Raw genomic sequence first — 15,377 nt, forward strand, 5'->3', positions numbered from 1 at the left:
CTGTTGATCAGCCTGTGGAATTCTCAATCACAGAAAGCTGTGGAGGCCAAGTCACTGAATACATTCAAGAATGAGACTGATAAGGAGAGAAGGGGGGAATAAGGCATTGAGAAAGTGGATAAGCCATAATCCTATTGAATTGTGCAGCAGGCTCAAGGGGCTGAATGGCCTACCTTTGCTTTTTGTCTCCACGTTTCTTCACTACTTCCACCCATTATATTGCATTTGCTGTATTTATTTGCTTTTGACATGTGGATATCAAGCATATATTACCCATTCCTAACTGCCCTTCAGAAGGTGCCGGTGAGCTGCCTTCTCAAACCCTAGAGGGTGGTATGTATAGTCATTGTGACAAGGAGGAACTTAAGTTAGAGAATCGTGAATCTTCAGCACTCTCCAGAGGACTAGGGATGTTCAGTCATTCAGAGTATTCAAGACTGAGATTTATAGATTTATACAGTCACAGAGTCAGAGAGGTGTACAGCATAGAAACAGACCCTTTGATCCAACTCGTTCATGCCAACCAGATATCCTAAATTAATCCAGTCCCATTTGCCACCACTTGGCCCATATCCCTCTAAACTCTTCCCATTCATATACCCATCCAGATCCACCGCACTCCTGACTTTCCAAAGCAGGTATACAAATACAAAAAGGACCTTTTAAAGTTGTAATTGTACCAGCCTCCACCACTTCCTCTGGCAGCTCATTCCATACATGCCCCTTAGGTCCATTTTAAATCTTTCCCCTACGTCGTCTTGTTTTGGACTCCCCTATCCTTGGGAAAAGACCTTTACAGTTCTTTCTATCCGTGACCCTCATGATTCTATAAACCTTTATAGTATCACCCTTCAGCCTCTGACACTCCAGGGAAAACAGCCCCAGCCTATTCAACCTCTCCCTATAGCTCAAATCCTCCAACCCTGGCAACAGCCTTGTAAATCTTTTTTGCACCCTTTCAAGTGGAACTCTGGGATTCTGAGGTGATCAGAGGATATAAGGGTCTGGTGTGAAAGTGCAGTTAAGGACAAAGAACAGCCATGATCCTCCTAAATTGCAGAGCAGAGCTGAAAGGTTGTACAGTGCCCTCCTGCTCTTGACTGCTATATTCTTTGGTCAGCTTAATGGTTAAATCTCCAACCTAATCAATCTTCATTCAGCATTACAGCAATATAATGGAGAAGAACATGTCTAGTTATTCCTGGTTGTCTTAGGGTGAGGTATGGATCATTGTTAAACATTGTGCATTATTCTTCATTCTAATTATCACATTTTCCTCACATACAAATTAAACCTAATTCCCATTCACACTCTTTCCTTATTACAATGCACTGCCTATAGTCTACCATCATTTGCCGTCTCCATTATCATGTTTGAACGGCAACTCTATACTCTCTTATTAACTCAATCATTACTTCATGTTGATCTAATTGAAATATTTAATTAAAAGGTCAATAGAGCAAAGCCATTTGCTTTGATGAGGGAAACCAAAGTCAGTGGACATAATCTTCAAATCAAAGAGAGCTTCTTCAGGAACAAAGCCGGAACCTTGTCAAAGGACATGGAAATCTGAAACCCTGTTCCCCCAAGAAGATGAAGTGATGTGGGCACCAAGTGAAACTTTCCAAGCCCAAGACAGGGGGATTTTTGTTTGTTCAGGGTAGAGCAAACAAATAGATTAGATTAGATTACTTACTGTGTGGAAACAGGCCCTTCGGCCTAACAAGTCCACACCGCCCCACCGAAGCGCAACCCACCCATACCCCTAACCTAACACTACGGGCAATTTAGCATGGCCAATTCACCTGACCTGCACATCTTTGGACTGTGGGAGGAAACCGGAGCACCCGGAGGAAACCCATGCAGACACAGGGAGAACGTGCAAACTCCACACAGTCAGTCGCCTGAGGCGGGAATTGAACCCGGGTCTCTAGCGCTGTGAGGCAGCAGTGCTAACCACTGTGCCGCCCCTGACTTGTATTGCAAATCAGCCATGGTACAATTAAATGAGAAAACAGGCTTAAGCTACTCTTGTTTCTGAGGGAAACTGCATCTCTGTGGCATCTCATCACACCCTCATGCAATTCCCAACCTGCGATTAAATGGAAGGATATTTTTGGTTTGTGGTCCATTCATTGATTTACCACCATCTCCTTCGCAGATCTGTCTGATGTAGCCCCATTCAACCCTCAAACGGTCCAGCTTCTTTGAACAGCCAATCTCTCACTTGAGAATGTTCAAAAGCAAAAAGGAAAGGTGAGATAAATTCAGGTTGTTTCCTCTAGAGCGGTGGAAGCTGAGGGGAGGCAAGATAGAGGTCCAGAAAATTAGGAGATGTGTAGATGGGGGTTGACGGTCAGAATCTATTTCCTGAAATGTCTAATACTAGGGGCATGCATTTACAGTGAGAGGGAAAAAGTTCAAAGGAGATGTGAGGGACAAGTTTTTTTACACAGAGAGTAGGAGGGGTCTGGAACAAACTGCCAGGGGTGGTGGTGGAGGCAGATACGATAGGGGCATTTAAGGGGTGTTTAGATAAGCTCATGAATATGCAAGGAATGGAGGGATATGGACCAAGGGCAGGCAGAAGGGATTAGTTTAATTTGGCACCAGACTATAGGCGATAGGGCATGTTCCTGTACTGTACTGTTTTATGTTCTATGTTCTACAACCATCATAGCGGATGCACTGCCTAGGAGTACAGTGGAGGCAAGTTCAATTGAGATATTTGAGGGGGCATTGGATGGTAATTTGGATAGAAATTGTGAGCAGGGATATGAGGCACTAGACCATAAAACTGATGCGGGCATAATGGGCCAATTGGCCTTGTGCACACTGTAATAGTCCTGTGATGCTACTTGTTCCCATTTGTGTTGCCCTTGTTATAAAGTCATAGAGATGTACAACACAGAAACAGACTCTTTGGTATCTTAAATTAATCTAGTCCCATTTGCCAGCATTTGGCCCTTATCCCTCTAAGCCCTTCCTATTCATATACCCATCTAGATGCCTTTTAAATGTTGCAATTTTCCCAGCCTCCATCACGTCCTCTGGCGATTCATTCCATACCCGCATCACCCTCTGTGTGAAAAAGTTGCCCCTTAGGTTCCTTTTAAATTTTTCCACTCTCATCCAAAACTTATGCCCTCTAGTTCTGGACTCCCCCACCCCAGGGCAAAGACATTGTCTATTTATCCTATCCATGCTCCTCATGATTTTATAAACCACTATAAGGTCACTCCTCAGCCTCCGATGCTCCAGGGAAAACAGCCCCAGCCTGTTCAGCCTCTCCCTATAGCTCAAATCCTTCAACCCTGGCAACATCCTTGTAAATCTGCTCTGAACCCTTTCAAGTTTCACAACATCTTTCCGATAGGAAGAAGGAGACCAGAATTGCACACAATATTCCAACAGTGGCCTAACCAATGTCCTGTACAGCTGCAACATGACCTCCCAACTCCTGTACCCAATACTCTGACCAATAAAGGAAAGCATACCAAATGCCTTCTTCACTATCCTATCTACCTGCGACTCGACTTTGAAGGAGCTATTAACCTGCACTCCAAGATCTCTGTTCCGCCACACTTCCCAGGACCTTACCATTAAGTGTCTAAGTCCTGCCCTGATTTGTCCTTCCAAAATGCAGAACCTCGTATTTATCTAAATTAAACTCCATCTGCCACTCCTCAACCCAACTGATCAAGATCCTGCTATACTCTGAGGTCACCGTAGGATGGTGAAGAAGATGTTTAGTTATGTTTGCCTTTATTGGTCAGTGCATTGAGTATAGGAGTTGGGAAGTCATGTTGCGGCTGTCTACTACACGTCCAATTTTGGTGTCATCTGCAAACTTACTAACAATACCTCATACGTTCACATCCAAATCATTTATATAAATAATGAAAAGCAGTGGACCCAGCACCAATCCTTGTGGCACACCACTGGTCACAAGCCTCCAGCCTGAAAAGCAACCCTATTCATTTTTGATTTTAGGGCTTTTGTGACTTGATTTTTTTTTAATTGATTTTTTTAGTGAGATGTAGGTGTCACTGAACAGGCCAGCATTTATTGCCCGTTCCTAGTTGCCCTTGCGAAGGTGGTGGTGAGCTGCCTTCTTGAACCGCTGCAGTCCACCTGCTGTGGGTTGACCCACAATGCCGTTAGGGAGGGAATTCCAGGATTTTCACTCAGCAACAGTGAAGGAATGCTGATATATTTCCAAGCCAGGATGGTGAGTGGCTTAGAGGGGAAATTGGTAATGGTGTTTCCATATGTCTGCTGCCCTTGTGATGGAAGCGATAGTGCATTTGAAAGGCGCTGTCTGAGGATCTTTGGTGAAGTTATGCAGTGTATCTTGTAGATAATACACCCTGCTGTTACACTCCATCCACCAGTGATGCTCAGTATGCTCCTGGATGCAGTGCCAATCAAGTGGGCTGCTCAGTCCTGGTTGCTGTCAAGCTTCTTGAGTGTTGTTAGAGCTGCACTCATTCAGGCAAGTGGGAAGTATTCCAACACACTCCTGACTCGTGCCTTACAAACAATGGACAGGCTTTCAGGAGTCAGGTGGTGAGTTACAACGCCGCAGTATTCCTCACTTCTGACCTGCCCTTGTAGCCACTGAGTTTATGCAGTGAGTCCAGTTAAGTTTCTATTCAATGATAACTCCCAGGATATTGATAGTGGATTATTCAGTGATAGCAACATCATTGAATGTCAAGAGGTGGTGGTTAGATTGTCTCTTATTGGCATTTGTGTGGTGTGAATGTTACTTGCTATTTGTCAGCCCAAGCCTGGATATTGTCCAGATCTTGCTACATTTGGACATGGACTGCTTCAGTGTCTGAGGAGTCATGAATGGTGCTGAACATTGCACAGTCATGGGTGAACATCCCCACTTCTGACCTTATGATGGAGGGAAGGAAGGTCAGTGGCAGCTGAAAATGGTTGGGCCTAGGACACTACCCTGAGGAGCTCCTCAGAGAGTTTGCACCTGATATCCATCAGGTAAGCTCTTATTGCCCATCCCTAATTGTTTTCAATTAAGTGACAGTCAGCAGCCCTCCTAAACTGCTGAAGTCCACTTGGCGTGTAGATGGACCCACCATGTTGTTCTGAATGGAGTTCCAGGATTCTGACCCAGAACAGCAATGTATTTCCATGCCAGGATGGTGAGTGGCTTGAAGGGAGTTTGCAGGGGATGGTGTTCCCATGTATCTGTTGCCCTTGTCGTTCTAGATGTTAGAGGTTGTGGATTTGGAAGGTGCTCTTGAAGGAGGTTTGGTAAGTTTCTGTGTGAGAGAGAGAGTGAATTAGTGAGTGAGTGTGCATGCACGTGTGTCTGTGTGAGAGGGAGAGTGTGTGTGTGAGTGTGGGTGTGGGTGTAAGAGAGAGATTGTGTCTGTCTATATGTGTGAGTGCATGTATAAGATTGTGCATTTATAAGATTGTGCTTGTGTGTGTGTGTGTGTGTGATTAGGTTAGATTACTTTACAGTGTGGAAACAGGCCCTTCGGCCTAACAAGTCCATACCACCCCGCCGCAGCGCAACCCACCCATACCCCTAACCTAACACTACGGGCAATTTAGCATGGCCAATTCACCTGACCTGCACATCTTTGGACTGTGGGAGGAAACCAGAGCACCCGGAGGAAACCCACGCAGACACTGGGAGAATGTGCAAACTCCACACAGTCAGTCACCTGAGGCAGGAATTGAACCCGGGTCTCTGGCGTGTGTGTGTGTGTGTGTGTGTGTGTGTGAGTGAGTGAGAGGGAGAGAGAAAAAGAGCAAAAAAGATTTTCTGTGAAAATGTGTGTTAGTATGTTTCTTGATGATTCTGAATGTGTGACCATATGTGCAGTTTTGTGTGTGCGCCTCTGGGTGAATGTGCAGTTTTGTGGATGCGTGTGTGTGTGCGCCGATTGAGTGAGATTGTGAGGATCTAATAATCACATCCAGGCATCCTGAGTGCAGGATAACTCTGCGTCTTCCCGTGATCAATTTTCACATGTTCATTCAGTCATTCTTTTCTGTCGTAAACATCTTAATTTAGCTTCAGAAGTGACCACAGAGTTTGGATGTGAATTGCAGTCTCAGGGTTATTAATCCAGCATCTCCAAACCAGAAGGGATGGTGTAAACCTGAGAGGACCAGTTGGCCTTCAACACCACCCAAAGTAATTCAGATCCCTGCTGTAAAGTATGAGGCTATAAATCATGCCAACGAAATGAGCAAAACCACTCGTGTTAGTCAGCAAAGTGAAGAGCTCATCCAGTTATTGCAGAGTCAGCAATTCCTCATTGGCCCAAAGCCTAGAAATGGCAGCTAGCTAGTTCCCTGAAAGTAAAATGAATGGCAGCTTTATACAGGCCCTTGGTCTTAACGCCTCACCTGAATTTCACACCATTGGCCGTGTCACACTCTTTCACAGGACCCGAGAGTTTAAGGACACAAGAAATCTGAATAGGAGTGGGCCATGGGACCAATACTCCATGACTCAAAAGGATCACGGCTGATTTTCTACCTCAAATTCACATTCACATGCAATACTCATATCCTTTCATTCCCCACACATCCAAACCCACTGTTGTTAAAGGTACGGTGGCTCAGTGGTTAGCACTGCTGCCTCACAGTGCCAGGGACCTGGGTTCAATTCTAGCCTTGGGCAACTGTCTGTGTGGAGTTTGCACATTCTCCCCATGTCTGTGTGGGTTTCCTCCCACAATCCAAAGATGTGCAAGTTAGATGAATTGTTTGTGCTAAATTGCCTGTATAGGTCAGTGATTAATGTAGGGGAATGAGCCTGAGTGCATTACTCTTTGGAGGGTTGGGGTGGACTTGTTGGACCAAAGGGCCTGTTTCCACACAGTAGGGATTCTATTCTATCTTTTAACATCCATAATCTGGCACCAGGCTCATTAGACTTTGTTCTCCAATGTTTCTCTTTCCCCCCTTTTTATTTTTAAGGGATGTGTGCATCACTCGGTGGGACAGCAATATTGACTCTCCCCAGTTCCCCAGAGGGCAGTTAAGAGTTGGATCAAAAGTTTCCAGTATTTCCATATGACAAAAAGTCTAAAAGACCACACCAGCTGACGTCACCACAAAGGCCCAAACTTCTCAACCTTGCCCCTTTCCCCCTCACCTGAGGCACAGTGACTGTCAGATTGAACCACCACCAGTCATCTTCCTCTCTAATAAGAGAGCATTACAGTAGGACTACGGCGACACTACCTTTACAATGAAAAGACTGTGGAGACAGTGAAGACATTTTTATGAGGAAATTACCAGAAGTGAAAGGTGAGTTATTAATTATTATTCATTCATGGGGTGTAGAGATTATGGGCTAGACAACCATTTAATGCCCAGAGGAAAGTGTCAACCAAATTATTGATGGTCTACAGTGCTATGCAGGTCAGACTGGGTAAAGATAGCAGATACCACGATTAGATTACTTACAGTGTGGAAACAGGCCCTTTGGCCCAACAAGTCCACACCAACCCGCCGAAGTGCAACCCACTCCCCGACATTTACCCCTGCCCCTAACACTAGGGCTGATTTAACTTGGCCAATTCACCTAACCTGCACATTTTTGGACTGTGGGAGGAAACCAGAGCACCCGGAGGAAACCCACGCAGACACGGGGAGAATGTGTAAACTCCACACAGTCAGTCGCCTGAGGCAGGAATTGAACCCGGGTCTCTGGTGCTGTGAGGCAGCAGTGCTAACCACTGTGCCACCGTACCGGCCACACTCTAAAGAGACATAAGTTAACCAGATGACAATCAGTAAAGGACATTGTTAGCATTCATGTAATTAGCTTTATATCCCAGACATTATTAATTGAGCTTAAGTTCCACTAGACACAGTGATGGGATTTGAACTCATCTCCCCAAACTATTAGCTGGAGCTTTTAGATTGCAAGCCCAAGGACACTACCACAGTACCACCACATCATCATAGGACCTGAATGCATTTCTTTCAGATTCAGAGACTGGGAGTACTCCCCACTGGGAATCATCACTGAAGCAGAGTCCTGCTGACACTGTCAGGAATAATCGTTACATCAGGGGGTTCACCCAAATCAGCTTTCGTGATTTGCTTCATCAGAAAAGTAACAAAATGGCCAGTTTGAATTGAGCATCACTTCATCTTCAGAGGGTCACAGTGCTGTAATGGCACAAAGCAAGACTATTCAGCCCATTGAGTCCATACTAGCTTTTTATGCCACAATCAAGTTAACTCCATTGCCCCACTCTTACTGGAAGCACAGTGTTAAATGCATATCCATGCTCCTTTCGGAGTTAACTTGTTACCATCAAACAGATCTTCTTCACAGACCAACCACCCACCCATCCACCTTCCAACTAAATCCATATGCCCCCCTGTCCTTCTGCTATCAGCTACAGGGAACCATTCTTTCACGTCTCCTTCATCCAGATCTGTCATAAACTCACACACTTCTGTTACACATCCCCTCGATCTCCTTTGATCTCAGGAGGGAAACCCAGCTTCTTCAGCCTTTTTTTGGTGTACTATGTCCAGTTCTGGTCGCTGTGTTACAGCAAGGATATTATTAAGCTGAAGAGGGTTCAGGAAAGATTTACACATGAACCTCAATTATCTGAACGAGATGGGAGGGCACTATTTCGTTCGGCTAATTATTTGGATAACTGATTCAATGCCTCTCCTCTGGGACTCTTAAAAAAAAGTTTCATTTTTCCTCTCTCTGCCTGCCTTGCTCCCTCTCTCTGTCTCAGGGTCTGTTTCTGAGCAGACACACACTTGTCTGTAAGGGACCAGCAGCATTACTGAAACCTCTTGCCCACCCTCCCTCACCCACCCCCCACCCATCAGTTCAATGGGATTGACACAGTGAGCACTTGCTAAGTCCGATCTCTGTTCAGGACACCGCACGCGATCCCATGCCGCCCCCACACCCTCCAATCTACACCCACCCCCAACCCCAACCCTATTCATCCATGCACTATACCCCCTCCTTGACCCAGTCACCCTCCACCCGTCCGCCTTCCCCCCCCACCTCCCCCCCCCCCCCCCCCCCCCCCCCCCCACCCCAGGGCAGCCAGCCTCAACACCAACAGCAAGACTGCTGCTGGGGGTGAGTCTCACACACACACACCTTTTTGACAAGTTCCACTTGGAGAGATTATCTGGGGAAGGGGGTTTAGGGCACACCCCTTCGGAGAACTCCAGGGAAAGTGTGGGGAGAGAGAGAGAGGGTGGGAGGTCAGTCATTTGGAGATGTTGCCTGAGCTCCCATCGATGTCCAGGAATGTTCTCGGCAACATTTCAGTAAGCCAAATTCTCTTTTAATCACTGTAAATCAAAGATCAGTGTTGATAACACCTCTTTGATGCACAATAATGTTTTTATCGGGACCTTGAGATCTTCTTCAGATAATTTGAAATCCGGATAATTGATATTCAGATAATTGAAGTTTCTCTGTGCCCGGATGTTGCCAGGAATGGAGGATTTGAGATAAATGGAGACTGTGGATTGGTTGGGACCTTTTTCACTGGACCGTAGGAGGTTGTGGGGTGACCTTATAGAGGTTTATAAAATAATGAGGGGCATGGATTAGGTGAATGTCAAAATTCTTTTCTCTAGGGTGTGGGGGGTTCAAAACTAGAGGGCATATTTTTAAGGTGAAAGGAGAAAGATTTAAAGGGAACCTGAGGGGCAACTTTTTCACACAGAGGGTGTTTCGTGTGTGGAATGGACTGCCAGAGGAAGTGGCAGATGCAGATACAGTTACAACATGAAAAGACATTTGGACAGATATATGATTAGGAAAGATTTACAGGGATATTGACCAAACACAGGGAAATAGGAGTAGATTAGTTTGGGAAACTTGGTCGGCATGGACCAGTTGAACTGTTTCTGTGCTGTATGACTCTGCAATCACTGTTCAAATAAACAATCTCTAGTGTAGATTGATTAGTTTGTAACATTTATGCTTCCCCTCAATGCCAATCTCTCTGGTAGATATTTTTGATCAACCTGCACAGACATGTTATGACACACCTTGGTCAAACCTCCAAACCCTGGCCTGGACACAAAACTTGGGAGAACTGTAAACTATGAGGATAACAGTGTGGAGCTCTGAAAGGACATTGACAAGTCAGTGGAGTGGGCAGGAATGTGGCAGATGAGTTTCAATGCAGAGGGCTGTTAAGGTTGGGTCATTAAGGCTGAGACCGATTTTTAATTTTAAGTGAGTCAATGGTTATGGAGAACAGGCAGGAAGGTGGAAATATGGATTATCAGATCAGCCAAAGCACAGCAGGTCAGGCAGCATTCGAGGAGCAGGAGAACCAACATTTTGGGCATAAGCCCTTCATCAGGAATGTTCCTGAAATGTCAGCTCTCCTGCTCTGCAGATGCTGCCTGACCTGCTGTGCTTTTCCAGCGCCACATTTTTTGACTCTGATCTCCAGCATCTGTTTTCTCCTCGCTTTCTACTCAATGGGCTGAATGGCCCCCAGCTCCTATACCTCACAGCCTTAAGTACAAGGTGATGAATTTTGGTAGGAAGAACATTGAAAAATAAAATATAAAATAGAGGGTCCAATTCTAAGAGGAGTACAGGAGCAGAGGGACCTGGGTGTATATGTGCACAGATTGTTGAAGGTGGCAGCACAGGTAGAGTGAATAGTAAATAAAACATAGCATCCTCCAACTTATCAACAGGGGCATAGAGGAAGGGGGTGATGTTGAACTTGACTGCAATCCTGTTAGGCCTCAGCTGAAGCATGGTCGGTTCTGCTATAACACAGTAGTTCGTTCTCATGCAACACCGTGTTATACAAAAATCACATTATAGCAGCACCATTTAAACTAATCAGGGCGGAATCATGTTATAATCAATATGCGCTTTAAAGGTTCGCGCAACAGAAACAGTGTTACCAAATTCGTCAACCATGTTATAGCAAATTCACATGAACAAAATGCGCGTTATAGCAGAACAACCTGTATCGTGCACAGTTACAGGCACCACATTATAGGAAAGACATGTACACATTCGAGGGAGTGCAAAAGTGATTTACAAGAATGGTTTCAGGGATCAGAAACTTCAGTGATGAGGATAGATTGAAGGAGTTAGGACTGTCCTCCTTGGAGAAAAGTGAAATAAGAGGAGACCTGCTGGAGGATTTCAAAATCATGAGTGGACCAGAAAAACTCCCATCTCATCAAAGGATCAAGAATAAAGCGGAACTGTTTTAAAGTGATTCACAATTGAAGCAAGGGTGAAGTGAGGAAAACCTTTTTCTCTCAGCGAGTAGTTATATAGTCATCGAGTCATACAGCACAGAAACAAACCCTTCAGTCCATGTCAGCCATAGTACCAAACTAAACTAGTCCCACCTACCTACACGTTCCCTCCAAACATTTCTTACTCATGTACTTATCCAAATGTCTATTAAATGTTGTAACTGTACCCGCATCCACCACTTCCTCTGGAGGTTCATTCCACACACCAACCACTTTGTGTAGAAATGTTGCCCCTCATGTCTTTTTCAAATCTTTCTCCTCTCGCCTTTAAATATGCCCCATAGACTTGAAATCCCTCATCACAGGGAAAGGATACCTGTCTTTCACCTCATCTTCATGACTGTATAAACCTCTATAAGGTCACCTCTCAACCTACCACACTCCAGACAAAAAGTCCCAGCCCATCCAGCCTCTCTTTATAACTCAAGCTCTCCATTCATGGCAACATCCTGGTAAATCTTTTCTGAACCCTCTCCAGCTAAATAATATCCTTTCTGTAATAGGGCAACCAGAACTTGACATGATACTCCAGAAAAGGCCGAGGCAATGTCCTGTACAACCTCAATATGGTGTCCCAACTCCTACACTCAAAGGTTTGAGCAATGAAGGTAAGCATGCTAAATGCCTTCTTAACCACCCCGTGTACATGTGACGCAAACTTCAAAGAATTATGTAGCTGAACTTCTAGAACTCTAGTTAGGGTATAGAATGCACCACCGCAAATGCGGAGGATGCAGGTTCAATTGAGACATTCAAGAGAGCATTGGATGGTTATTGGATGAAAATAATTGGCAAGGTCTTTGAGGGAGAAAAGAAGAGCCTGGGACTCAGTAACACTTTGTTTGGAGAGCCAGTACAGGCATGATAGGCTGAATGGCCTTCCTTTGCACCGTAACTCTTCGATGATAATGTGATACTCTGTTGACATTGGCTTCAGTCCAAGATCCTGCCTCTTGCCAAGTGTCAGACTCCTGGCGTATTGCTGGCTTTGGACAGGAAGCGACTCAGCTCCACAGCCACAGCCCCTGTACGGCCGAAGAGCTTGCCAACATGCAGTGCACACACAGCCAGGCTTAAAGCAAAAACAATAAGGAGCAATAACCCTTCCAGAAAGAGGAGAGTCAGAAAAAGGGCCTTTTGTTACTCCTGCAATCCTTTTGTTTTTGAATTAGCCCAGAGGAATTAATCGGCAAAACTTCCAAGAACTGCTTCCATCAACTTGCTGCTGAGCTGTAGCCTTCTGAAGAACTAAACAGCCCAGCTGATTAATTACAGCCTTCAACAGAGAAATTTATTAGACCCTCATCTCCTGCATTCGCTGATCCAAATTAAGCAATGTCATGAAATCTCCTCAGCTTAATACATCTGTGTGGTGCAATGAGCCTATCTCAGTGATCATAACGGGGAATTCAGTGCATTGCACAGTGACTGATATAGGCCAGGATGTTCAAGGATTAAAAGAAGACAACGCAATAAGAGACAAATAAATGGCAGTGTAGGTTACAAGAAATGGTGAGCGGTGAGTCCGGAACGAGAGGTCGCAGATATAGGCTAGGCCATTTCAGACTGACATGAGGAGAAATTTCTTCATCCAGAGAGTGGGGAGCCTGTGGAATTCTCTGCCACAGAAAGCGGTTGAGGCCAAAGCATTGAATATTTCCAAGAACAAATTAGATATTGCTCTCAGAACTGAAGGAATCAAACCATATGAGGAGAAAGCAGGAACAGGGGATACGAGGACTCACGGGCCCAGCCTTAGAATTAGAGGGGGGTCAATTTAGAACGGAAATGAGGAAACAATTCTTCAGCCAGAGAGTGGTGGGCCTGTGGAATTCATTGCCATGACGTGCAATGGAGGCGGGGGCGTTAAAGGTCTTCAAGGCAGAGATTGATAAATTCTTAATCTCACAAGGAATTAAGGGCTATGGGGAGAGAGTGGGTAAGTGGCATTGAAATGCCCATCAGCCATGATTGAATGACGGAGGGGACTGGATGGGCCAAATGGCCTTACTTCCACTTCTATTTCTTATAGTCTTATGGATGATCATAGTAAATGGCAGAGCAGGCTCAAAGGGTTGAATGGCCTATTCCTATTTTCTATGTTTCTAAAGTTTGAAAATTGCCAGAAAGACAGATGTGTTGCTGATGCGTTTTGCTCATCACGACAAACACAGAATGGAAAAATAACATTCAAAAAAACTTGTCACACTGCTGAATTTCAGATATTCCTTATTTGTTTTTTTTAATTCATTGGATGTGGGTTTTGCTGGCTCAGCCAGTATTTCTTGCCTATCCCTCATTAACCAGAGGATTTATCCACACCTTGTTATGGATCTGCAGTTACACTTCAGCCAGACCACATAAGGTCAGCAGATAACATTAGCAAATTTGCTGATGACACAAAGCTAGGTGGTAGGGTGAAATGTGATGAGGATGTTAGGGGATTACAGGGTGACCTGGACAAGTTAGGTGAGTGGGCAGATGCATGGCAGATGCAGTTTAATGTGGATAAATGTCTGGTTATCCACTTTGGTGGCAAGAACAGGAAGGCAGATTACTACCTCAATGGTATCAAATTAGGTAAAGGGGCTGTTCAGAGAGATCTGGGTGTTCTTGTACACCAGTCAATGAAGGCAAGCATGCAGGTACAGCAGGTCGTGAAGAAGGCTAATAGCATGCTGGCCTTCATAACAAGAGGGATTGAGTATAGAAGCAAAGAGGTGCTTCTGCAGCTGTACAGGGCCCTGGTGAGACCACACCTGGAGTACTGTGTACAGTTCTGGTCTCCAAATTTGAGGAAAGACATTCTGGCTATTGAGGGAGTGCAGCATAGGTTCACGAGGTCAATTCCTGGAATGGCAAGATTGCCTTACACGGAAAGACTGAAGTGACTGGGCTTGTATACCCTTGAGTTTAGAAGACTGAGAGGGGATCTGATTGAAACGTATAGGATTATGAAAGGACTGGACACTCTGGCAGGAGGGAACATATTTCCATTGATGGGGAAGTGCCGAACCAGAGGACACAACTTAAAAATACGGGGTAGACCATTTAGGACAGAGATGAGGAGAAACTACTTCACCCAGAGAGTGGTGGCTGTGTGGAATGCTCTGCCCCAGAGGGCAGTGGAGGCCCAGTCTCTGGATTCATTTAAGAAAGAATTGGATAGAGCTCTTAAAGATAGTGGAGTCAAGGGGTATGGAGATAAGGCTGGAACAGGATACTGATTAGGAATGATCAGCCATGATCATATTGAATGGCGGTGCAGGCTCGAAGGGCAGAATGGCCTACTCCTGCATCTAGAATGGCCTACTCCTGCATCGATTGTCTATTGTCTATTGTCTATTTCCCTCCCTAAAGGGCATCACTGAACCAGATGGGCTTTTACAACAATGGTTACAATTATTCGAGATTTTATTGAATTCAAATTCCATCAACCGCCCACCCAGGTGGGATTTGGATTCACGTGCCCCAGAACTTCTGGATTACAAGTCCATTGACATTACATCACTACTTCCCCAATTTAACGGCCGACATTTGGATAATGAAAGAAGTGTGGCCAAATCCATGAAGATTGAGGCACCACCTTATTCACATTATACCCTCAAACTGGCCTTGCCATCAGGGAGCTGATCTACAGTGACGATACTTGACCAGGGCTTGACTGACTGTAAAGCACTTTGGAATGGCCTGAGGTTGTGAAGGGTGCTACGTAAATGCAATCTTGCACTCCTGCCCCGAGCTGCAACAACCAATCCATCTCTTCACTGTCCAAACATAAGGCACAATCCGAGAGGCAATCTCTGTCGCCGTCTAACCTGATGTTTCCTCAGAATGACAGAGAATGAAAATTTCCCTCACCCTCCCTGACAGTTTATTGAAATCCTCGTTGCCACACAGTCTTTATTCCAGAGGAGGGGAGGACTGAAAGCATTTTGATCGATCAGAATTCAATAGAATGGGAATTAATAGGGAAGGATTGGCTCCATTAGAATTCTGAGCCATGAACCATGGTGTTATCAGTGAAATGCAGCACTGTATGTCCCCAGAATCAATGTTCCCAGTCCATATCTCTTCAAGGT

General features: G+C 45.1%; 1 protein-coding gene across 4 annotated transcripts in view; it reads right to left on the reverse strand.

The window, feature by feature from the left end:
- The window catches only part of sema5ba (sema domain, seven thrombospondin repeats (type 1 and type 1-like), transmembrane domain (TM) and short cytoplasmic domain, (semaphorin) 5Ba), a 335,820-nt gene that overhangs the window by 187,153 nt on the left and 133,290 nt on the right, over nt 1–15,377 (reverse strand). The window lies entirely within an intron of this gene.

This window comes from Chiloscyllium punctatum, chromosome 10, assembly GCF_047496795.1.
Source record: "Chiloscyllium punctatum isolate Juve2018m chromosome 10, sChiPun1.3, whole genome shotgun sequence".
In the NCBI taxonomy this organism is placed as follows: Eukaryota; Metazoa; Chordata; class Chondrichthyes; order Orectolobiformes; family Hemiscylliidae; genus Chiloscyllium; species Chiloscyllium punctatum.